Source organism: Mobula hypostoma, chromosome 21, assembly GCF_963921235.1.
Source record: "Mobula hypostoma chromosome 21, sMobHyp1.1, whole genome shotgun sequence".
Classification (NCBI taxonomy): domain Eukaryota; kingdom Metazoa; phylum Chordata; class Chondrichthyes; order Myliobatiformes; family Myliobatidae; genus Mobula; species Mobula hypostoma.
Window position 1 is genome coordinate 23,938,656 of NC_086117.1, and position 24,629 is coordinate 23,963,284.

Sequence of the window (24,629 nt, forward strand, 5' to 3'; positions counted from 1 at the left end):
GGATCTTCTCCATCAACTTACCAACCACTGAAGCAAGATTCACTGGTCTATAATTTCCTGGGCTATCTCTACACCCTTTCTCGAATAAGGGAACAACATCCGCAACCCTCCAATCCTCTGGAACCTCTCCCATCCCCATTGATGATGCAAAGATCATCGCCAGAGGCTCAGTAATCTCCTCCCTTGCCTCCCACAGTAGCCTGGGGTACATCTCGTCCGGTCCTGGTGACTTATCCAACTTGATGCTTTCCAAAAGCTCCAGCACATCCTCTTTCTTAATATCTACATGCTCAAGCTTTTCAGTCCACTGTAAGTCATCCCTACAATCGCCAAAATCCTTTTCCATAATGAATACTGAAGCAAAGTATTCATTAAGTACCTCTGCTATCTCCTCCAGTTCCATACACACTTTTCCACTGTCACACTTGATTGGTCCTATTCTCTCACGTCTTATCCTCTTGCTCTTCACATATTTGTAGGATGCCTTGGGGTTTTCCTTACTCCTGTCCACCAAGGCCTTCTCATGTCCCCTTCTGGCTCTCCTAATTTCTTTCTTAAGCTCCTTCCTGCTAGCCTTGCAATCTTCTAGATCTCCATCATTACCTAGTTTTCTGAACCTTTCATAAGCTCTTCTTTCCTTCTTGACTAGATTTACAATAGCCTTTATACACCATGGTTCCAGTACCTTACCATCTTTTCCCTGTCTCATTAGAACGTACCAATGCAGAACTCCATGCAAATATCCCCTGAACATTTGCCACATTTCTCCGTACGTTTCCCTGAGAACATCTGTTTCCAATTTATGCTTCCAAGTTCCTGCCCAATAGCTTCATATTTACCCTTACTCCAATTAAGTGCTTTCCTAACTTGTCTGTTCCTATCCCTCTCCAATGCTATGGTATAGAATTGTGATCACTCTCCAAAATGCTCTCCCACTGAGAGACCTGACACCTGACCAGGTTCATTTCCCAATACCAGATCAAGTACAGCCTCTCCTCTTGTAGGCTTATTTACATACTGTGTCAAGAAACCTTCCTGAACACACCTAACAAACTCCACCCCTTCTAAACCCCTCACTCCAGGGAGATGCCAATCAATATTTGGGAAATTAAAATCTCCCACCACAACAACCCTGTTATTATTACTCCTTTCCAGAATCTGTCTCCCTATCTGCTTCTCGATGTCCCTGTTACTATTAGGTGGTCTATAAAAAACACCCAGTAGAGTTATTGACCACTTCCTATTCCTAACTTCCACCCACAGAGACTCCATAGACAATCCCTCCATGACTTCCTCCTTTTCTGCAGCCGTGTCACTATCTCTGATCAGCGGTGCCATGCCCCCACCTCTTTTGCCTCCCTCTCTGTCCTTTCTGAAACATCTAAAGCCTGGCACTCTAAGTAACCATTCCTGACCCTGAGCTATCCAAGTCTCTGTAATAGTCACAACATCATAGCTCCAAGTACTGATCCACGCTCTAAGCTCATCCACTTTGTTCATAATACTCCTTGCATTAAAATAGACACATCTCAAACCACCGGTCTGAGCGCGTCCCTTCTCCATCACCTGCCTGTCCTCCCTCTCGCACTGTCTCCAAGCTTTCTCTATTTGCGAGCGAACCGCTTCTTCCCCAGTCTCTTCAGTTCGGTTCCCACCCCCCCCCCCAGCAATTCTAGTTTAAACTCACCCCAACAGCCTTTGCAAATCCCACCCCCCTGCCAGGATATTGTTCCCCCTGGGATTCAAGTGCAACCCATCTTTTTTGTACAGGTCACACCTGCCCCAAAAGAGGTCCCAATGATCCAGAAATCGGAATCCCTGCCCTCTGCTTTAATCTCTCAGCCACACATTTATCCTCCACCTCATTCTATTTCTATATTCACTGTCGCGTGGCACAGGCAGTAATCCCGAGATTACTACCTTTGGGGTCCTGCTTCTCAACTTCCTTCCTAACTCCGTTTTCAGGACCTCCTCCCTTTTTCTACCTACGTATGTTGTTGATACCAATATGTACCACGACCTCTGGCTGTTCTCCTTCCCACTTCAGGATGTCGTGGACGCGAATAGAAACATCCCAGACAATGGCATCAACACGAGTGATGCCGACAGGCTCAATAAACTGATTAGAAAGGCTGACTCTGTTATTGGAGTCAAACTGGACACAGCGGAGGCTGTGGTAGAATAAAGGACCCTCCGGAAAATCCTGGCAATTCTGGACAATGATTCTCACCCTCTGCACGCCACCTCGACTGAACACTTTTAGTGATAGACTAAGACAACTGCGCTACTCCAAAGAGCGGTATATGAGGTCATTCTTATCCTCGGCTATTAGGCTCTATAATGAGTCAAACTTTAGCCGGGGAAGTGATGACCCCTTCTGTTAGACTGTTTGAAGTAACATTTTTGTCTTTCTTATTTCTTTTCTAATTTATATCTGTAACAATGACACTGTAATTTCCTTTGGGATCAATAAAGTATCCATCTATCTGTGTAATGCCTTTGCTTTCTCCTTATTCCCCCGTTATAAATTCATTCCATTTCCATCCGTAGGGATGGAGAATTACATCCTACTTGGTTTACCTCCAGCACCTCTCTCCCTTTCCTGATCTCTCTCCCTCTCTTGGGAGAAACACGATCAAGTTGAAGTTTATTGCCCTTTTAACCGTAGATGTGTCTACCACCAAATGAAGCAACATTCCTTCAGACCAAGGCGCACAGCACATTACACACAACACATAAAATCATATTACCACAAATAAATTAACAAATAATGAGGTGCATTTATAATTCTGGATTCTGGTTCTGAAAGTAAATGGCATAACGCCACTGGAGCTTCGTAAGTGGTGAGACCCAGGTGGCTGCAGGGAGTTCCGCAGTCTGGTCTAGGGGGAGGAAGCTGTTCCCCACCCTGACAGTCCTTGTCCTAATGCTATGGTTCCTGCTGCCTGATGGTAAGGGGCCAACGAGGTTAGTGGACGGATGGGAGGGATGTCAATGTTAAGGGCCCTGTTTATGCAGCACTCCTGATAAATATCTGGGATGGTGGAAGAGAGACCCCAATGATCCTCTCAGTAGACCTCACTATCGGTTGTAGGGTCTTGCGGTCTGATGCCTTGCAATTCCCCTATCAGATGGCGATGCAACTGGTCAGGACATTCTTGAAGGTGCTCCTGCAGAAATTGCTTAGAACGGTGAGGACAGGGAGCCTTGTTTGCCTCAGTCTCCTCAGGAAGTGGAGATATTGCTGTGCTTTCTCAACTGAGGAGGTGGTTTTGAGGGACTAGTTGATATCGTTGGTTATGTGCCCCCCCCCAGGAACTTGGCGCTCCAAACACTCACCATGGAGGAAGCATTTATGAGCAGTGGGGGGTAAACCTGCAGCTTCCCAAAGTCCACAATCATCTCTGTAGTCTTGTCCACGTTCAGACTCAAGTCCTGCTTGTACCATTCTGCTGGCCCCTCTATCTCGGCTCTGTAAGCCGTCTCGTTGTCATTGTTGATGAGACCATCTTGATTTGGTTTGAACTGGATCTAGCAGTACAGTCATGCGTCAGCAGTGGGCCGAACAAACAGCCCTGGGGGTGGGGTGGGGGCATGCCAGTGTTCAACGTAATGGAGCTTGAGATGTTGCTGTCAACACAGACTGACTGTGGTCCTTCTGCCAAGAAGGTCCATATCCAGTTACAAAGGGAGGTGTTGAGAGCCAACAAGGACAGTTAACTCACCAACTTCTGAGGGATGATCGTATTAAATGCAAAGCTGCAGTTGATAAACAGCGTCCTGGCTATCTACTGACATCTTCTACAAACCCACTGACTCCCACAGTTATCCTGATTTCACCTCTTCCCATTCTGTCACGTGCAAGAATGCAGTTCCCTTCTCTCAGTTCCCTTGATGAGGCTTTCCACTCCAGGACATCAGAGATGTTCTCTCCCCCCCCCCCGCCCCAAGATAACGAGGATTTTCCTCCCCTGCTCTCATTGCAGCCCTCAACCACATCTACTCCATTTCAGGCAAGTTACCGTCACCCCATCCCTGACAAAACAGTGAAAGAGTTCTATTTGTCCTCACCAACCACCCAACGAGCCAACACACGATTCTCCATAACTTCTGCCATCTGCAATGGGATCCCAGTACCAGGCTCATTAGAATCAGGTTTATTCTCACCGGCATGTGACGTGAAACTTGTTAACTTAGCAGCAGCAGTTCAATGCAATACATGATATAGCAGAGAGAAACAATAATATTAAATAAAATAATAATAATAAATAAACAAGTAAATCAATTACATATATTGAATAGATTTAAAAAACATGCAAAAACAGAAATACTGTATATTAAAAAAAATGAGGTAGTGTCCAAAGCTTCATTGTCCATTTATGAATCGGATGGCAGAGGGGAAGAAGCTGTTCCTGAATCGCTGAGTGTGTGCCTTCAGGCTTCTGTATCCCCTATCTGATGGTAACAGTGAGAAAAGGGCATGCGCTGGGTGCTGGACGTCCTTAATAATGGACGTTGCCTTTCTGAGACACCGCTCCCTAAAGATGTCCTGGGTACTTTGTAGGCTAGTGCCCAAGATGGAGCTGACTAAATTTACATCCTTCTGCAGCTTCTTTTGGTCCTGTGCAGTAGACCCTCCATATCAGACAGTGATGCAGCCTGTCAGAATGCTCTCCACGGTACAACTATAGAAGTTTTTGAGTGTATTTGTTGATATGCCAAATCTCTTCAAACTCCAAATAAAGTATAGCCGCTGTCTTGCCTTCTTTATAACTATATCGATATGTTGGGACCAGGTTAGATCTTCAGAGATCTTGACACACAGGAACTTGAAGCTGCTCACTCTCTCCACTTCTGATCCCTCTATGAGGATTGGTGTGTGTTCCCACCCTTCTCCACTTTCCACAGGGACTGTTCTCTCCACAAGGCCTGTATGTTCAGCCCTCCCTAACAATCACACTCCAGGCACTGATCCCTGCACCCAGGTGAAATCCTACACCTGCCCCTACACTCTTCCCTCAGCACCAGTCAGAGCTCCAAACAGCCCTTTCAGGAGGGGCAGCAGATTCGCACTGTGAATCCATCAGTGTCATCTACAACTCCCGGTGTGGCCTCCTCTATGTCGTGAGACCCGGCGCAGAGTGGGGGACCGCTTTGTCGAGCACCTTTTGTCACGATGTGCGCTGGCAATGTCGGAACCCTAGCGCGGAGGAAAGAGAGACTCCAGGGTAGAGACAGCAACTGAGGTTTATTCGTAAGCGTTCTAACAAAACATCAGTGGCGTGGCCCAGCAACACCGTGAGACATAACGTTCTCAAAACTAGGACACCACAATTAGCATTAATTGGGTGTTCGCTTAAAAAATACAGGTGAGGTAAAGGTTAAGGTTCCTCCCGCACCTCATTTGGCACATCAGGCGAGAGCTTTGCTGTTTCCTTAGTGTTTGTCTGTGCCGAGGGTGAATTCCAAAACCCCCCTTTCCTTGGGCTTATCGCACCCCGCAAAACAGCGCAGAGAAGCCCCCTTTGAACTGCGTACAGGCAGAAGTATGAGGACCTGCAACGAAAACATAAAGTATTGGAGATACTTGGCAGGTCAGGCAGCATCTGTGGAGAGGCAAAAAGAAAGATCATGTCTTATGTTAATGACGTCTCTTCATCAGAAACTGGAAAATCAGACGAACAACCATGTTTTACATTATAGCAAGCGGGAGGGGTGAAAAATAATAAGAATGCCATTACGTGATTACGCCCAGGTGACAAATAACATTGGTGCTAGGGGAAATGCTTATAAGTCAGCACAGATCTGTCTGGAGAAATGCAAGTAGAGAGATAATGAGGGCAGTGAAAGGGAAAGTAACGCTGGAATTGTGACATGTAGAATGTGGACCACCATCAACTGACTCACTGTGCACAGATGCTGACTAATCTGCTGAGGAGTTTTATTTCCTACGTTCATTTTTGAGGAGTTTTTTTTATTAGGATGACCTGCATTCCGGGAAAAGCGCCGGGAAGCACCTGAAGCCGATGCGGAGGGCTTGTCCCAGCTAAACCAATCTGCTTCTGCTGAAGGCATGGGGAGCTGCAGTCGGGGAATGGCGCGGGGCGGCACCTGCTGGAGAAGTGAGGGACTGCAGTTGGGAAACCATGCTGCCAGCGGCACTTGCAGGAGGGACAGGAAACTGCAGCAAGAAATGGCGCTGGGCCGGCCCCTACTGGAGACACAGGGGACTGCGGTGGGAAATGGTGCTGGAACGGCACCTACTGGAGGTACAGGGAACTGCAGTAAGGAAATGGCGTCAGGGCGGCACCTGCTGGAGGTACAGGGAACTGCAGCCGGCAAACGGCGCCATGGTGGCACCTAGTGGCTAATCTGTGGATTGTGGTGATTCTCATCATTAACATTTGTTTTACTTCTGACAAACCAAAATTTCCTTTAGTTAAACAACAGGAATTCTGCAGATGCTGGAATTTCAAGGAAGTTCAAATCTCTTATTATCTCTTCCTTCAGTTAGTCCTGACGAAGGGTCTCGGCCTGAAACGTCGACTGTACCTCTTCCTAGAGATGCTGCCTGGCCTGCTGCATTCACCAGCAACTTTGATGTGTGTTGCTATTCCTTTAGTTAATATTTTCCATTATTTATAATCGCTCCAGATTTCCATTAGAGAAAAAAAAATTAGAATGACCTGCGTCTAGGGAATAGCACCGTGAAGGCACAGGGCAACTGTAGCCGTGAAACAGCGCTGGTTGTATATGGTAACATACATGTACTTTGATAATAAATTTACTTTGAACTTTCCTCTGAGTTGCCCATCCCCATGCGTGCCTCCCCCTCTCCAATTCTGCAGCACCGTGGTTTCTGCTGCCTAGGCTCAGCGTTGCTTAATTCTGCGTTCCGTCCCCCTTCTCAACACAGGTTCCAGACCCAGAACCAAGCTGCATCTATCTTAGACCTTGAGATTCTCATAAATGCGTCCAAAGCCAGGCCACGCATGATATTCAACCTGGACCTGTCAGTACCTCCAGTTGAATGCTGTCTTTTTGTGTGTTTTCCCCCTGGCTGCCAGCCATGTGCTCCTGTCCCCGCTCCTGCCCTACTCCAGCCCCTGTATTACTGAGTACTCCGTCTCTCATTATTACCTGCATTGCTGCCACCTGTGCTCCACCTGTCACCTGCCTCTCTGTTTATTGCTCAGTGTGTTTCAGTCCTGTGTTTTCACCTGTTTGTTGCCAGGTTGTGTCAGTGAATTTTCATCAGCCTGTCCAGCATTTGTATCTGTACTCTGTTTGTCTGAATATCGACTCTGCCTGTTTCCCGGATTCTGGTGTTTGGATTTCTCTGGATGTTTTGATCTTTGCCTGAACTTTGATGCTGACTTTGTTTGCATCTCGGGATTTGTTACTCAATTAATATCACTGCGTGCACAGTACTGGGTCCGCGATTGGATCCCTGCTCCAGCAACCTGACAGGGCCTTATTAATGGCTTCATTGGGGCTTACCACAAATCAAAGATACAAAAACTACAAATGCTGGAAATCTGAATAAAATGAGAAAATATTAGAAATAGTTAACAAGTCATGCAGCATCTGTTCAAAAATAAGCAGAGTTAATGTTTTAGATGTCTGAAGGGCCTTCGATCTGAAATGGTGACTGATTCTCTCTCCAAAGATGCCGCCATTTTGGTGTTATTCTAGTTTTGCTTATTTCCTTGCATATTTTTTCCCTCCCATTATGGAATCCAGATTTGTATGTTCCTTTTAATAGAATCTTTAGACTAATCTTGCTGGCTGGGACTGTTAGTTGCTCTTTGATAGTTAACTTTGCCTACACAAGCAAGTCCCAGATTTCTGTGCGTCCCAGACAAACTGACTGACAGGTCCCACCGATCCTTCACCATCAGAGTTGAGTTGAGACTGAAAGCCCCATTCTCTTCAGCCGGGGAAATGGGATAGGTTGGCAATATTATTAAAGTATTTAAATTCTATTTAACGTTTATTGGTGCGTGTGTGTTCATGACTTCCGATAACTTTATATTTTCATCGTTTTTTTAAAGAATTAATTACTTCAACGTTCTTAGTTTATAAAAGTTATTGAGTGTCAGAGATATTTAAAGAGCGTAGAAAGCCTTTCCCAACCTGGGGTCCTTGACTAATGGTATTGGTCCATGGCATAAAAAGGTTGTGAACCTCTGTTTTAGCAGGAAATGGAGCTGCAGCCCAGATCGTTCCTGGAGCAGGTTGTCATCGCCAACAATCCCAGGAGTGCAGATAGACAGCACAATCAGACCTCTGCAGGTGGTTTAGGAGCTGATGGGTAGGGTGCATGGGTAGCAGAGCAACCCAGAGTGGGAAAATTCCCCTGTTGATATTCCCAGAGTTGATATTCCCATTGATTACATTGTTTAGTTTTATTCAATGGATGTTGAAGGATGAGTAGTAACAGAAATGTTATCTCCAGTGCATTGTTAGTGTTCTCATCATAGCAGCAGAATTAGGCCAACCCAGTATTAATATTTCCAGTGATAAAATTAAGAGGGTTCACCCTTGCAGCCAGTGTCTCCAGTCCTGGTATTGCAGTATCGGTGCCCTTACTGTTGATGCTCCCCAACATCTTTAATGCTCTTTCAGTTTACTGCCTCTGTCCTGTTTGACTGCCAGGAGCCCACGACTACAGCAGGTTGAGTGAGTTCAAAGCTTGTGCAGGCTGCCGCCCGTGGTCATTAAATTATACATCGGGCAGATGAGAGGAGCTGGCACGTGAATTGTAATTTCAGACGTCAGCCTCCCATCCTCCCACTGACCTCTGGTTTAACATTTCCTCTCTGCCTCTCATAAAGTCACTCAAGTCGAACTTACAAGCAAGTATCATGCTGGCTGGGCAACGGCCAGAGTAAACCGAGCCTGCTGATGGTACTGACGAGCGCAGAGGCTTCCACCCTTTGCCACAGCATCTTGAACTGGCTGGGCATTTGGCCTGTGCCCACTGGTCTTTGAAACCAGCCTCAGCGAAGAAGCCCTCAACTTCTGTCATTGGCTCCCGTGCAGAATCATCCCCCCCAGACCTCAGCAGCCAAACCTCCAGGACGGCCTGGAGTCTCTGGGGATCAAAGATTATTCTCCAGGTCACTACTCTGAGCGACACCTGGGAGATAGACTATTCCGTAGTTGGACCATAATCTATTTGTGATGCAAAGAGACAACCTAATTGGCTTGGAAGAGCAAGCTATGATGATTGACATGTTAGGTGACCAATGACAGGAATAAATTGATGGAAATGGAAAACCCAAAAATATGTCCAGGTTCCATAAGGTTGTCGTAGCCGGGTGGTGCTAAGGGGGGAGGGGAGGTAGTGGGGATAAGCTCACTGCCGATTAAACGCTCCCATTGGTGTGTGTGTTTCAAATAGTTTTAGGGTTACTGGTGCCTTAAAACCAGTTGTTTCGGGCAGATGGAGCTTGGCAGCTCATCGAAGAGAAGGAAGTCTCTGATCTCAAATCTTCGCTGCCTTGCGGCTGTACTCATGGGGGAAGGCTTCAGGAGTAGACCCCGAGGGGAAAGGGGGAAAGTCTGCAGCTCAAGTCCCTGAGTCCCTACATTTACTGGCAATTCCTGCAACGACGCTGGTGCCAAACTGTATTGGTCTCTGCCGCTCCTTTGGATTCATACTGGAGGCTAGTACCATGATGGAGCTGCCTAAGTTTACAACTCTCTGCAGCTTATTCCGATCCTGTGTAGTAGCCCACTGGTCCCACCCCCGAGACGTCGATGCAGCCCGTTAAAATGCTCTCCATGGTACACCTGTAGGAATTAGTGAGTGTCATTGGTGACAAACCAAATCTCCTCAAACTCCTAATGAAACATAGTCGCCATCTTGCCTTCTTTATAGCTGCATCAATATGTTGGGACCAGGTTAGATCCTCAGAGATCTTGACACCCAGGAACTTGAAATTGCTCACTCCCTCCACTCCTGATCCCTCTGTGAGGATTGGCTTGTGTTCCCTCGTCTTACCCTTCCTGAAGTTCACAATCAGATATTTGGTCTTAATGACGTTGAGTGCCAGGTTATAGATGGTATTTGAGCGGTGCCTAGCCACACAGTCCTGGGTGTAGAGAGAGTAGAGCAGTGGGCTAAGCACACGTCCCTGAGGTGCGACAGCGTTGATTGTCAGCGAGGTGGAGATGTTGTTTCTGATCCGCACAGATCGTGAAGGTCTTGGAGCTTTTCGATCTGAACTGTAGGAATGATTGTGTTAAACACTGAGTTGTGGTCGGTAAACAACATCCTGACATAATATTGTCCAGGTGATCCAAGGCTGCGTAGACCTATTGCAGTGATAGGCAAATTTCAGTGGCTCCAGGTCCTTGCTGAGACAGGAGTTAAATCCAGCCAAGATCAACATCTCAAAGCACTTTATCGCCGTAGACGCGAACGCTACTGGACATTAGTCACCATAGACGTGAGCGCTGCTGGATACTAGTCAGTGAGGCAGCTCACCCTGCTCTTCCCGGGCACTGGTATGATTGTTGGGAACTTCGCACTGAAGCAATGAGAGATTGGAAATGTCTTTGAACACACCCACCAGTTGGTTGGCACCGGTTTTCAGAGACCTACCAGGTACTCCTTTGGGGCCTGTTGCCTTGCAAGGGTTCACCCTCTTGAAAGACAGGCTGCCGTCCGCCTCCCAGACAGAGGTCACTGGGTCACCAGATGCTGCAGGGGTCATCAGAACAGAAGTAGCTGCAGGAGTCGGCCATTTGGCCCGTCGAGCCTGCTCCACCATTCAATAAGATCATGGCTGATCTGGCCATGGACTCACCTCCACCTACCTGCCTTTTCCCCATAGCCCTCAGTTCCCCTACTATGCAAACAAATCTATCCAACCTTCTCTTAAATATATTTACTGAGGTAGCCTCCACTGCTTCATAGCTGTAGTTTTATTCTCCCTTTCAAAGTGAGCATAAAAGGCGGTGAGCTCAGGTAGAAGCAAGGTACCAATTTAGAGAAGAACAGAATTATTCTCCTGTGTGTCTAAACCTACTATGTTGGAAACACATGATCTGGTTTTTGTCACACTGCTGTTTATTGGAGCGTGCTGTCTGCTTTATACTTGACACTTGTGTTTATATTGGAACAGTGTAGTTGGCTGTGAAGCACCTCAGGGCTATTTGAGGTTGTGAGGACATTGTATTAACACAAGTTTGTCTTTTTAGTGTTGAAGCAGTATTCTCAGACGTCAGCACATCCCTTCCTCTGGTTCTAATACTCAACTTCCATAGTGAATCTTGCAGAGAGAACCTCATCATGTGTTAAAATCCTCCTTGAATTCTCACCAGTGAAGGGCATAAAAATAGAATTTGTGTTTACGTTGAAGATACTACAAACGTGGATGGGAGCTTTCTTGCCTGTGATGGATGAGCACTTGGGATTTGCTTTATTTTCCACTTGTCCCTGAGACTCTGTTCCCCTTTAGGGAGTGACCTTTCAAAACCAAATAACATCCACGTGCATCAACAACAAGCTGGATAGATCAAATGATCTCCCTTGTCTGCTATTGTCAATCTCTTTGTCCACTTATCATACTCCTTTCTAAAGGAGAAGCCCACCCAATACAGCTTGTTAAGTTAATTTTCATCTTATATAGGGTTAGAAGTTGTTCTATCACAGCCTGCTCTCTGTTTTATAGGCCTGGCTGATTTGCAGGCTGCCGTATAATTAGCTAATCCAGCAGAGAATGAAAATTGAAGCTGCTATTAGTGCATTCATTTCACAGCGTTCACTTTAGAAAAGAGAGTATGATTTATGAATTAATGGATTGAATGAGGTTGCAAAGATTGGGCACTGGGAGCTGGGCCTTAACACAACACTGAATGTAGAAATGATGTTCAGATATGTTCCCCAAGACCTTAATTCTACAGAGTTAGTAACTGCACCTCTTCAGGGAATCACAAGGGATCTTAGTACAGTTTACATTTTGAAGGAGGGTGTGTGTGTGTGTGTGTGTGTGTGTGTGTGTGTGTGTGACCATTTGAAGAGTGTCCCAAGAAGCAAATTATTATCTACAGAGTCACTAGGAGTGCGTCATTATTTACAAATATTCACTCCAATATGTATATTATTAGTAATATACTGGTGTGGTTTTTGCTCGCATTAATTTATTTTTGTAGTATATATTTCTTAACATAATTTGTAGTATTTTTATGTACTGCTGCTGCAAAACAACAAATTTCAAGACATACATCAGTGATATTAAACCAGATTCTGGTTCTGGACTGAGGGTTGGATAATGGACAGAAAATACAGAGCACATTGATATTAGTCAGCCTTCATCCATTTACGTGTAGTTCTTTCACAAAATTCCATTCTGTTTCTCACCTGCAAGAAAATGTATCTCAACTTAGTATATGGTAACATACTATAAAAACTATTCAAACCCCCCCCCCTTGGAAGTTTTCATGTTTTATTGTTTTACAACATTGAATCACAGTGGATTTAATTTGCCGTTTTTGACACTGATCAATAGAAAAGACTCTTGCATGTCAAAGTGAAAACAAATTTCTACAAATCAGTCTAAATTTATTACTAATATTAAACACAAAATAATTGATTGCATAATTACTCACTCCCTTCCTGTCAGTATTTAGTAGATGCACCTTTGGCAGCAATTACAGCCTTGAGTCTGCGTGGGTAGGTCTCTATCAGCTTTGCACATCTGGACACTGCAATTTCTCCTCATTCTTCTTTACCAAACTGCTCAAGCTTAGTCAGATTGTGAGTGAACAGCCCTTTTCAAGTCCAGCCACAAATTCTTATTGTATTGAGGTCTGGACTCGGACTTGGCCACTCCAGGACACTAACTCTGTTTTTAAGCCATTCCTGACTTTATTCTTGGGGTCATTGTCTTACTGCAAAGCAAATCTGCTGTCTAGTCACAGTTCTCTTGCAGACTGCATCAGGTTTTCCTCCAGGATTTCCCTGTATTTTGCTACATTCATTTTACCCTGAGACGGCTGGTGGCGTGGTGGCATCAGTGTCGGACTTCAGAGCGAAGACTCCCGAGTCCGAATCCAGCCGGCTCCCTTGCACCCTTTCCATCCGTGCTGGATTGAACATCGAGCTAGCAACTCGGCCTCATAAAAATAAGAAAGCCTGCTAAAAGGACTCCACTCAGAGTTAAGGGCTTTCTTCTTCTTCATTTTACGCGCTACTTTCACAAGCCTTCCAGGGCCTACTGCAGTGAAGCGTCCCCACAGCATGATGCAAGCAGCACCATGCTTTACAGTAGGGATGGTGTGTTTTTGATAATGTGCAGTGTTTGCTTATGCCAAAAATTAGCATTTAGTCTGATGGCCAAAGAGATCAAATTTTGGTTTCATCAGACCATAGAACCTTCTTCCAGCTGACTTCAGAGTCTTCCACATGCCTTCTGGCAAACTCTACCTGAGATTTCATGTGACTTTTTTTTCAACAGTGGCTTTCTCTTTGCCACCCTCCCATTGAGCTGTGACTGGTGAAGCACCCGGGCAACAGTTGCTGTATACGCAGTCTCTCCCATCTCAGCCACTGAAGCTTGGAGCTCCTCCAGAGTTGTCGTAGGTCTCTTGGTGGCCTCTCTCACTAGTCCCCTTCCTGCACGGTCACTCAGTTTTTGAGGACGCACAATGATTGACTTAACTGTACTCAATGACTTGGAAATTTTCTTGTATCCATCTCCAGACTTGTGCTTTTCAATAACCTTTTCACAGAGTTGCTGGGAGTGTTCTTTTGTCTTCATGGTGTAGTTTTTACCAGGATACTGACTCACCAGCAGTTGGACCTTCCAGATACTGGTGTATTTTTACTACAATCAATTGAAACACCTTGACTGCACACAGGTGATCTCCATTTAACTAATGATGTGACCTCCAAAACCAATTGGCTGCACCAATGATGATTTGGTGTGTTTTATTAAAGGGGGGGGGGGTGAATACTTATGCAATCAATTATTTTGTGTTTTATATGTGTAATTAATTTAGATAACTTTGTAGAGATCTGTTTTCACTTTGACACAGAAGTCTTTTTCTGTTGATCAGTGTCAAAAAAAAGCCAAGTTAAACGTAAAACAATAAGACATGAACACTTCCGGGTGGGGGGGGGGGGGATACTTTTTACAGGCACTGCACAGTACGTACTTCAATAATAATTTTACTTTGAAATAGAAAGAAGATATATTTGGTTTATTTTCCGATTGGGAGGCTGTGACTGGTGCGTTGCTGCAGGCATTTCTACTGGGGCCCATCTGTGCATCACCTCTATCAGTGAAGGAATACGTACGGGTTCGGCGATGCTAACTGAGTGGACTGGCAGTGTGGGGAGGATGCAAGGAGGCTTTGAGGGGGGGAGAGTGATCTAATGGGGCTGTGGAAAATAATGTGGGGTCATGCTTTGCTGGAAAAAGGTGAAAAGTGGACCTTACGTTAAGTGGTGAGATATTTAAAAATCTTAGTGCTGAGAAGGAGGGGGGGGAGTGGCTGTCCTTTTACACAAATCACTTCTGAAGTTAACATATCAGTGTAACAAGCATTTAGGAAGCAAATGGTACGTTGCAGGAGAACGGTAATGTAGAAGTGTAGATGCCCTGGGAAGAGGGCATGAGGAACAGGCGCTGGAGAAACCGTGCTTGAGATATGGTACTAGTCCGGTCTCCTCACCCAAGGATGAAGATGCTTCATATAGAGGCAGCAAAACAAAGGTTCATCTTATTGTTTGCTGGGGTGGGAGGGATTGTCCTGTGAGGAGAGATTAAACCGCCTAAGGCTATATTCTAATCACAAACAAGAGAAAGTCTGCGGATGCTGGAAATCCACAGCAACACACTCAAAATGTTGGAAGAACTCAGCAGGCCAGGCAGCATCTATGGAAAAGAGTACTCAGCCCGAAACGTCGACTGCACTCTTTTCCAAAGATGCTGCCTGGCCTGCTGAGTTCCTCCGGCAATTTGTGTCTGTTGCTAAGCCTATATTCTACAGAGTTTAAGAGGTGAGAGGTGACTTTGGTGAAATGTACACAATTCTTCAAGGGTTTGAAAGGGTAGATGTAGGATATTGTTTCCCCTGAGTGGTGTGTCCATCCTTGTGGTAAAGTGTCAGCCTTTCAGCAGACGAAAGGTGTGGTGCCTCAGGAAACCTCTGCCTGAGAGGGCTGTGCAGACTCGATGTATTCAAAACTGGGAGTTTTCAAATGAATAATGGAATAGAGGTCAAGTGCAAGGGGGTGACAATAAGGTAAAAGATCAGATCAGGTTTGGCGTCACCATGGCTGGGATACGTTTGATCTTTAGGAAATTAGTACTTAGAGCAGCCTCCTCTACCAACACTCCTCGAACCCCAGCGTTCTTGCATTTGACCCTCAGAAAGTGCGCAAAACTTTTTAGGCCGTGCCACATTAGTGCTCACGATGAATTGTAGCAGGTCTTTAGGACGGTTCTGAAAGGTGTGGGGTTTACTATTCCACTGCTAAGGTGCGCTGCATTTGTTCCCAAGCCTGAAATCGAAACTCTGCACCACCACCCCCTCACCCCACTGCCACGTGTAGGTGGGAGTGGGCAGGAATGAGACTGCTGCCCAAGGAAACGGATAAGTCAATAACAGTTTCTAAAGCACTTTTGCAGTCACCTCAGCACAGACTCCAGAGTTAAGCCACATGACACAGTTGGCTCAGTTTTAATTTACAAAAGTGATATGGATGACGTGTCTGTGTCTCCAAACAGGAAAATCGGCGTCTGTAGCCATCAAAAGTGCAAGATGGTTTATTACTTGGGAGTACCTCCACTGTCCAGATGAATAGCTTCTCAACAATGTTATGTAAGCATCTATATTTTTAAATTTTGATCAGTGTGGGGCCAATTGATGTGGAAATCTAAGCTCTCAGCAAGATATCGGAAGACAGTGTGACCTGTCTATATATTCCTTGCTTTCAAACAGAGATCTGGCTCTCTTCAAAGAACAGTCACTCAAAGGCTGGTTTCCTGTTTCCAACCAAACACGTTCCTCTAAGTATTTAAAATGTAAACCACAGTGGAATCCTGGACAATCTCTCCACAAATTGCTGGTCTGGAAGGGCCATTCCTCTCGTATCACCAGCCTCTGTCCCTCAGGTACTTTGTCGTTCAATCTTAAGGCACAGGAGCAGAATTAGGCTCCACCCATCGAGTCTGCTCTGCCATTCCATCATGGCTGATTTATTATCCATCTCAACCCCATCCTCCTGCCTTCTGCCCGTAACCTTTGACGCCCTGACTAGTCAAGGACCTGTCTGCCTCAGAGTTGGAAATCCATGGGTTCAAGCTCCCACTTGAGCAGGAACCATCCCCAGCTGAAAACCACACTGTTGAAGGTGCCATTTTCAACCTGCTCTTGACACAAGTGAAACATCCCTCAAAACTAGACTGAGCAAGTGCATGAGAGTACTCCCCATGGTCCGGAGGTCAATATTTATTCCTCACCTACCTCCCACAGAACACATCATCTGGCTATTAACATGAGCACAGCTACTCCCACTGGAGCTAAGTGCCACAAATCCACGCTAATAACTGTCCTCCAAAAGTACTTCATGGCTGCTAAGTGCTTTAGGATATAATGGCATGTGCAAGGTGTTATGCAAGTAAAAATCTGCTGTTGTAGAAGGAGCATTTAATGACTGCATACATTTTTCGTGAAATCTTTCTTATGGGAAATCCTAAAACTCTACAATGAAGTGAATGTGCACAGTTTTTGTATGCTAACACCTCAAAAGACTTTTCTCTTCCCAGTCTATGAAGCTCACACCATAAGTATAAAATTGGAAGATTTGTGTTTTCAATTATCTCCCCACACTAATTAACACAGGGGGTGGGTGATGTGGCATTTGACAGATACACCCATTATTCCACAGCATAAAGCAAAACTCCTTGCATTTCTATTGGTATCTGCCGAAGGACCCCCGGACAGGACAATTTACTTCCATTCCATTCCGTGGGCTCTAAAGTCAATGTAGGTGAGCAGTAAACACTTGTGGAGAAAAGGTTCAAAGTACATTTATCATTAAAGTACGTATGCAGTATACAACCCCGAGATTTGTCTTCCTCACGGACAGCCATGTAACAAAGAGACATGGAACCAACACGTTCAAGGAAAAATATCAACCCCCCCACCCCACCCCCATGTGCAAACAGCAACAAACAAAGAACAAGGAAAAACACAGAATATAAAACACAAAATCAAAAGGCCAATTTCAGCTCAGCTCTTTGCTCATCTGCGGGCTGTCCTGACTCAAAAGTCGCCCAAAAGCAGCGACAAGATAAAATGAGCAAACAGAACTAGGACAGGTGGACATTTTTAGGATTTTGCACTCTCCTGCTGCCTTTTGCACTTTTTGGAGGGCCTACTGAATGTTTGCACTATCGTCTGGTATGGAAGCATCAATGCAGAGGATCAAGGAAAGCTGCAGGTGTTTGTAAACTCAGCCAGCTCCAGCAAAGGCACGAGCCTCCCCACCATTGAGGACACCTTCATAAGGCAATGTCTCAAGAAGGCAGCGTCCATCATTAAGGACCCTCATCTCCTAGGACATGCCCTTTTTCCATTACTTCCATCAGGAGCCTGAAGCCACACACTCAACGTTGCAGAAACTCCACCATCAGATTTCTGAATGGTCCACGGACACTGCCTCATTATGTTACTCTCTTTTTGCACTATTTATATTGTTTATATTTCTTATTGTAGCTTGTAGTCATTTTTCACTTATTGCAGTGTACAGCTGCTGCAAAGCATCAACTTTCATGACAGTAGTGCTTTGAGGCGCCTTTTGTGGATAACCTAACAGGCTTGCAGGAAGTCAGGGATCACTGCTGATCGATAGAGCGTGATGTTATGCTTTGTAACCTTGAAAGAAAAGCAGAGAGTCGGGAATAACGTGTATGCTTCTTAGTCTTACTTTTAGTGAGGCACGCACTAATGGCATGGTGGTGTAATGACGTGTGCCATTCACATACTTTTATATATAACCCATAATGAATTATGGAAATGACAAGGAATGCTTAATCAAACAATATATTTACAATATTACTCAAATATTATTGAAATATTAAATACATCACACTCCTCCGTGCTTAGTTATAAACTTAGTTATATGTAACTAACTGCTTAGTTATATATATCTACTATACAGACATCCACTGCATAGTAAATTTTAACTTGTCCCATTAAGGCATAAAGATTTAATTGCTGTAGAGGATTTCTTACTCTTCTGGGATAACATCTTTCCTGACAAGGGAGGTTCACTCTGCTTGGCAGGTGAGACTTGTGGCTGTGAAACAATCTCAGGTTCTGGGGCCTCCACCATGGTGGTTGTAGGAGTTGACTCTGGGACCGCAGGAAGTGGTTCTGACAGCTCTGGGCACCTTTCTTCTCCAACAATTGAGGCTGCTCTCCTCAACTGATCGACGTGTCATCTCCAGATGACATCGGACACAATCTCCACCGTATAGGAGAGTGGTCCAGTTTGGTCCTTAATGTTTCCAAGTACCCACTTTTGATCACCTCTGCAGTTCCTCGTCGGAACAGCTTGTCCAGGAGTGAAACATCGAACCTCCTTGTTTGAGGAGCCCTCAGTTTGTCTCAGCTGTTTGCCCTGCAAACTCCTTCTGAGACTGGGTTTGAGGAGATCCAAGTGTGAATGCAAGGGACAGACCAGGAACAGCATATCTGGTGGGTCGTTGGTTGTGGACTGTGCTGCATTGTGATATGCGAGGAGGAAATTGGCAAGCTTCTGTTTCAGTGTCAGTGTAGTGTATTCTGCTGACATCACTCACAGTGTGTTCTTTAGACTTTGGACAAACCTCTCTGCCAAGCCATTTGTAGCAGGGTGGTATGGTGCAGATGTCTCAATTCATTCATTTTCAGGAATGACTGAAACTGGTCTGCAACAAACTGTGGTCCATTGTCACTGACTAACTGTTCTAGAAAACTGGTCCTTGAGAAGAGGCTTCTCAATACATCATCTGTGCGTGAGGCTGTAGTGGAGGCTATTGGCAACACCTATGGCCACTTTGTCGCTGCATCCACCACTACCAAGAAACTTGTGCCCATGAATGGTCTGGCAAAATCCACATGAATCCTCTGCAAGGGCATTGCAGGGGCATTCCCAGGGATGGAGAGGTGCCGCTTTTGGAATCTTCTGGATGAATTGGCACCCTGAACAGTGCGTGACAAGCTGCTCAATCTGCTGACCTATCCCAGGCCACCAGGCAGAGCTTCAAGCCAACACTTTCATTTTGACCACGCCTAGATGACCAACATGTAGCTCCTCCATCACTTTAGCTCTCAGCTTGGATGGTCGAACAGCTCTGAATCTCCATATTAGGCAACCTCCATCAAGGGCAAGTGGAGGATCTGGAGTTTCTGCTGCACATTCCAGCCATTTTGGGTGGCCATGAAGACCTGAGGCAGTGTGGGGTCTTCCCTGGTTTCCTTTGGATCATTTCTGCTGTATTAGGGAAACTTTTGATTTGCAGTGGGTAGAATATGTCAAGAAGAGTGTCCTCTTTTGTACATTTTTTGGTTATTTCCTTTTATATGGGTAAATGAGACAATCCATCAGCATTTCCACGATTCGTTGTCCTTTTGAATTCAATCTTGTAATTGTGTCCTCCAAGAAACAGAGCCCATCTCTGCATTTGTGCTGTTAGTGTTCGTGGAACAGCCTTCTGTGTATTGAAAATGGACACTAGTGGTTGATCATAAGTAATGAGGGTAAATTGTTTCCCACATAAGTACTGGTTCAAATGTTTTACACCCCAAACCAAACTCAAGGCCGCTTTGTCAATCTGTGCGTAATTTTTCTCTGCAGCAGTATGGGGATGTGACGCAAAGGCTACAAGGGTATTCACTTCCATCACTCATCACGTGTGACATGACTGCACCTACACCATAAGGTGAGATATCACAGGACAGCTTCACTGGACGATGTGGATCATAATGTGTGAGTAGGGTGTCTGATGTCACCATTTCCTGTCTTTTAGAAAGTCACCTCACAGTGCTTTGTCTATTGCCATTTCTTCTTGATCTGTAGTATAAAGATCAGGGAGTGGAGCACAATAGGCAGGTTTGGCAGGAACCTGCTACAGTGATTGGCAAATCCTAAAAAGGACCCCAACTGTGACACATCCTTTGGCCTTGGGGCATTCACCACTTCTCAGCACACTTGTGTAGTCCTTGTGCATCAATGGTGTGAGTGCAGTAAGTAATGCTTGGTTTAAAGAATTTGCACTTGTTGTGTCATGCTCTGAGCCCATAATCTTCTAGTCTTTTTAAAACTGTCTTGAGATTTTGTAGATGTTCCTTGTTATCCTAACCAGTAATAGTGAGTGCCTGGGGAGCCTTGCAGCACCTGTTCCTTAGCATTCAGACAGAGTGCAAATGCAGATACTGCTTCAAAAATAAACCTATTATAGTGATAAAGCCATTTGTGAGTGTTTACAGTAGATACACTTCTATCTCCATCTCTAGATAGGCCTCAGCTAAGTCCACTTTGCTGAAGTGTTATCCTCCAGAAAGCTTTGCAAAGATATCTTCTACCCTGGGCAGAGGGTATTGATCTACTCTGAGGACTGGGTTGATGGTGACCTTAAAATCACTGCAGATCCTGACTGACCTATTCTTCTTATCTACTGTGACCACTAGACTCCACTCAACCTTGGAAAAACTTCCTTCAGTCTCCATGTGGACCCAGCTCACTGGCTACTTTACCACGGATGGTATAAGGAACCAGATGGGCTTTATAAAACTTCAGTATGGGATTTTAATTTAACACTATTTTACCCTTGATATGTTTGAGTTTTCCAGTGCCATCCTTGAACACTGCTGTTGCATCATCCAGCACCTTTCCTAACTTGCTTTCAGTTGACTCTTTGGCAGAGGATGTGGCATGCAAATAGTGGATGGATCTCCAGTCAAGTTATAGTCCTGTCACCAATCACAGCCCTACAATGTTAGTCCTCCTGTTTTTACAACACAGAAGCCCAATGTAGCTTGCTGGATATTGTATTACACTATTATGAATATCATTCCCACAGGAGTTTTCTTTTCTGTAGCATGTTCTTAGTTGGATATCTGCAGGCTTCAGCCCAGTATCTTTGAAATGCTGTTCAAACTCATTTTATGGAATGACTCAAACAGCCGAGCTAATGTCCAATTCCATTTTTATTAATTTATTGTTCACTTCTGCTGTAAGCCATATTGCTTGTCTATTGTTAATTTTCACATTGTATATCTCAAGGCTACTCAGTCCTGTGTCACTTTCATCATCGTCAGATTTTTTTTTGTCAAAAGTATACAGATCAGTGCTCTTTTTGAAATGCAACTTGGCTTTTTCTCTTCCTGATGCAGTCCATTTATTTTTGTCTGCCTGACATGCTCTTTGTATGTGTCCTATTTCGTTACATTATCTGCAAGTCCAACCCTTAAACCTGCATTGGTCTGGTGTATATGAGCCCCTGCTATAACGGTAACACAATCTGTTCAGTCAGGTAGGTAGACGTTGCAATTTTGTTCATGTTCACTTTCGTTCCTGACTGTAACTCAATTGCACCTCTGTCTGCTGTCTCCATAGATACAGCAATTTCAACTGCTCTTTTAAATGTGAGTTGTGCTTCAGTTAGGAGACACATTATGAATGATTTCTTGTAAGATTCTACAAGCTATAAGATTTTTAAGTGCATTAATAAGCACCTTACTGAAGTAACAATTCAGGGACAATTTCTTCAATTCAGCCACATATGCTGAAACGGACTTCCCTTCCTTTTGATTCCACTTATGAAACCTAAATTGTTCTGCAATCATCAATGGTTTTGGTTCTAAGTGTTCCTGTATTACGTTCATGATATCAGCAAAGCTCATATCAGCTGGTTTGGTTGTAGCAGTTAAACTTCTAAGCAAACTATACTATATTCAGCAAAACTAGCACTTATTTCTTATCAGCCATTCCATTTGTTTTAAAATACTGTTCAGTTTGTTCAATATGTATCACACAGCTCTGCAATCAGACATATCTATCTTTCCGATGTACCAGCCACTTCTGCTTTTTAAAAAACATGTATTATCATTATCAGCTGGTACTCACTGTTTCTGAACCCATGAATCTCGTCCATTTTCTGCCTTTTTTTACTTGACTATCTCTCTCCTTTTCTGAGGAGACACATGCTGCACTATTTTAAAAATCTCAATCCGTCTCTCTCTTCTTGTGAAGAAAAAAGGTTCTGTGCTTCAACAGGTTCATTTTAAAACTTCCTTGTTGCCACTGTTATGTTTTGTAACTCCAAAGCATAAAACTAATCGAAAGAACACGCAGCCCAGAATAACGTGTACGCTTCTTAGTTTTGCTTTTAGTGAGACACGGACTTATGTCATGGTGGCATGATGACGTATGCCATTCACATACTTTAACATATAACCCGGAATGAAAATATAAACAACAATGAATGCTTCATCAAACAATATGTTTACAATATCACTCAAATATTTCTGCAATATTCAATACACTACAAATGACTTCTGGACTGTGAGGTGATAATCTTCAAACCGTCCTTTCCTCAGACCACAATGTCTATGCTCGTGTTGGCTGCCTTCACCAAGATATGGTAATTATTAAAGCATAATTATTATCATAAAGTATACACAATGCAGGAAGAACTGTGTGAACTAAGCAATGTAGTTAATGAATCATTGGTGAGATCAGAGGTGCAGAATCTTCTTGAGAGTGTGTGCCCAACTCAGTGATAATCTTCTAAAATGTCTTGTATTCCATATTAATTTTGTGACAAGATTATCATTGATTAATGAATTAATAACAATAATTATGGACTGAAAGGGGGAAAAAAGATGAGTCCTGTTGCTTATTTACTTGTATCATTGTTTTACTATTAATAATAGTAGAACAGACACAGATTGAAATAAAAGAAGCATTTTAGAAAAGCTGTTCAAAAATAATTAATATGAATATTTCAAAAAGACAACTTAAAAATAACAATTTTATGTGGCCATTTGCTGTCCAAATGCTGATGTATTCACCAGGTCTGCAAAACATATCATCCAATGTCTCATACTATCACAATGTCTAGCTGATGCCAAACCAGCATGAGCATTTCCTGTAAAATTATCTCACTGCTCTTGAGTTGTATAACATCATTTGCTGCATCATTTAGCATTGATCATTTTATATCTTCTTAGGGTTTAAAGAATCAAGGGGCATCACCGCATGCTGAGTGTCAACAGAATTTTTGCATGCACCATTTTTGGCACATGTGCCATGGGGTTCCCCACCCTTAGCTCTAATAATGGCTGGTGATGTCTCCCCAGCTCGATACCACACTGTTAGAAGGGTTGTAAGGTCTGTGGAAGTCTGTAAAGGAGATTTATGGGAATGATACCAGAGGTAAGGAATGTTGGGACCAGGGAATGTTAAAGGAATACTTAATACAGGCAAACAGCCTTTTGTAGACAAGTTGGGATTTAGAAACAAGTAGAAGGGTTAGTATCACGATGACATAGATTTATCTTATGGTGAAAAAGGCTCCAGGAAGGTTTTTATTTAAACAATCACTCAATGAGTGGTTAGGATCTGGAAAGGGCAATACTTTAGATTCATTATAATTTCCATCAGGGAAATAGATAAATATAGGTTGCATTGGTTACAAACTCCCTCAGAATTTCAGGGAGCTGGGTTCAATTATGCTGTCAGGGTGGAGTTTGTATGTTTCCTCTGAGACCTCATAGATTTCTTCCCATCTCACTAAAGATGTGCTAGTAGATTAATTAGCCATTGCAAATTATCCCTTGGTGCAGCTAACTGGGAAGTAAATAATCAAGTCAATGGGCATTAGTTGCGGGGATATGCTGATGAACTACAAGGAGGGCAGTGGAATGGATGGGATTGCTCTGCTAGGAGATGGCATCGACCCAGTGGACCGACTGACCACCTCTTGTGTTGCAATAAGTGTCAATACTATTGTAGAACCACGGGGGAAGAGGAGAGCAATGGGGATAACTGGATGGCTCTACAAGAACCATACATTCGGTACAGTATGGTTCTTGATTGTATGAATTAAGAACTATAAAATTTGGAGTGTTCCTTTGAATAATTGCTAGTTTTTATGAGTCATCGGAAGGCTAACAGGTTTTGGCTGTCACTTCTCATCCTTTATGTTGGGCCTTTGTAAGAAAGTACATGCTGGATTAGGAGGGTAATTTTCTAACACAATTGTGGATTTAAACCATGGACAAACATAACAATAGTGCAGAAATTAAGGGTCAGGGAAAAACATACTCCAGAAGTGTTAGCTTCTGCTGAAAGCAAAACTCTCTGAGTAAAGATAGTCAGAAATCGTGAAATGCGATAAGCCAGGGACAAATGCTGGAAAACAGCACAGTGAATGTGATGACTGGATTCATTTTGGGATGATAAATGAGTCATCGTCTGGTGTTTTATAGCAACTGCCTCATTGCTGAGATGTTTTGTCCTGAATAACTATAACAGGACATAATGAATCATATTGGACACTACACTCATAGCGAGAGGCCCAGAGACACTTTAAGCTTCCCTTCATGACTTATAGAGG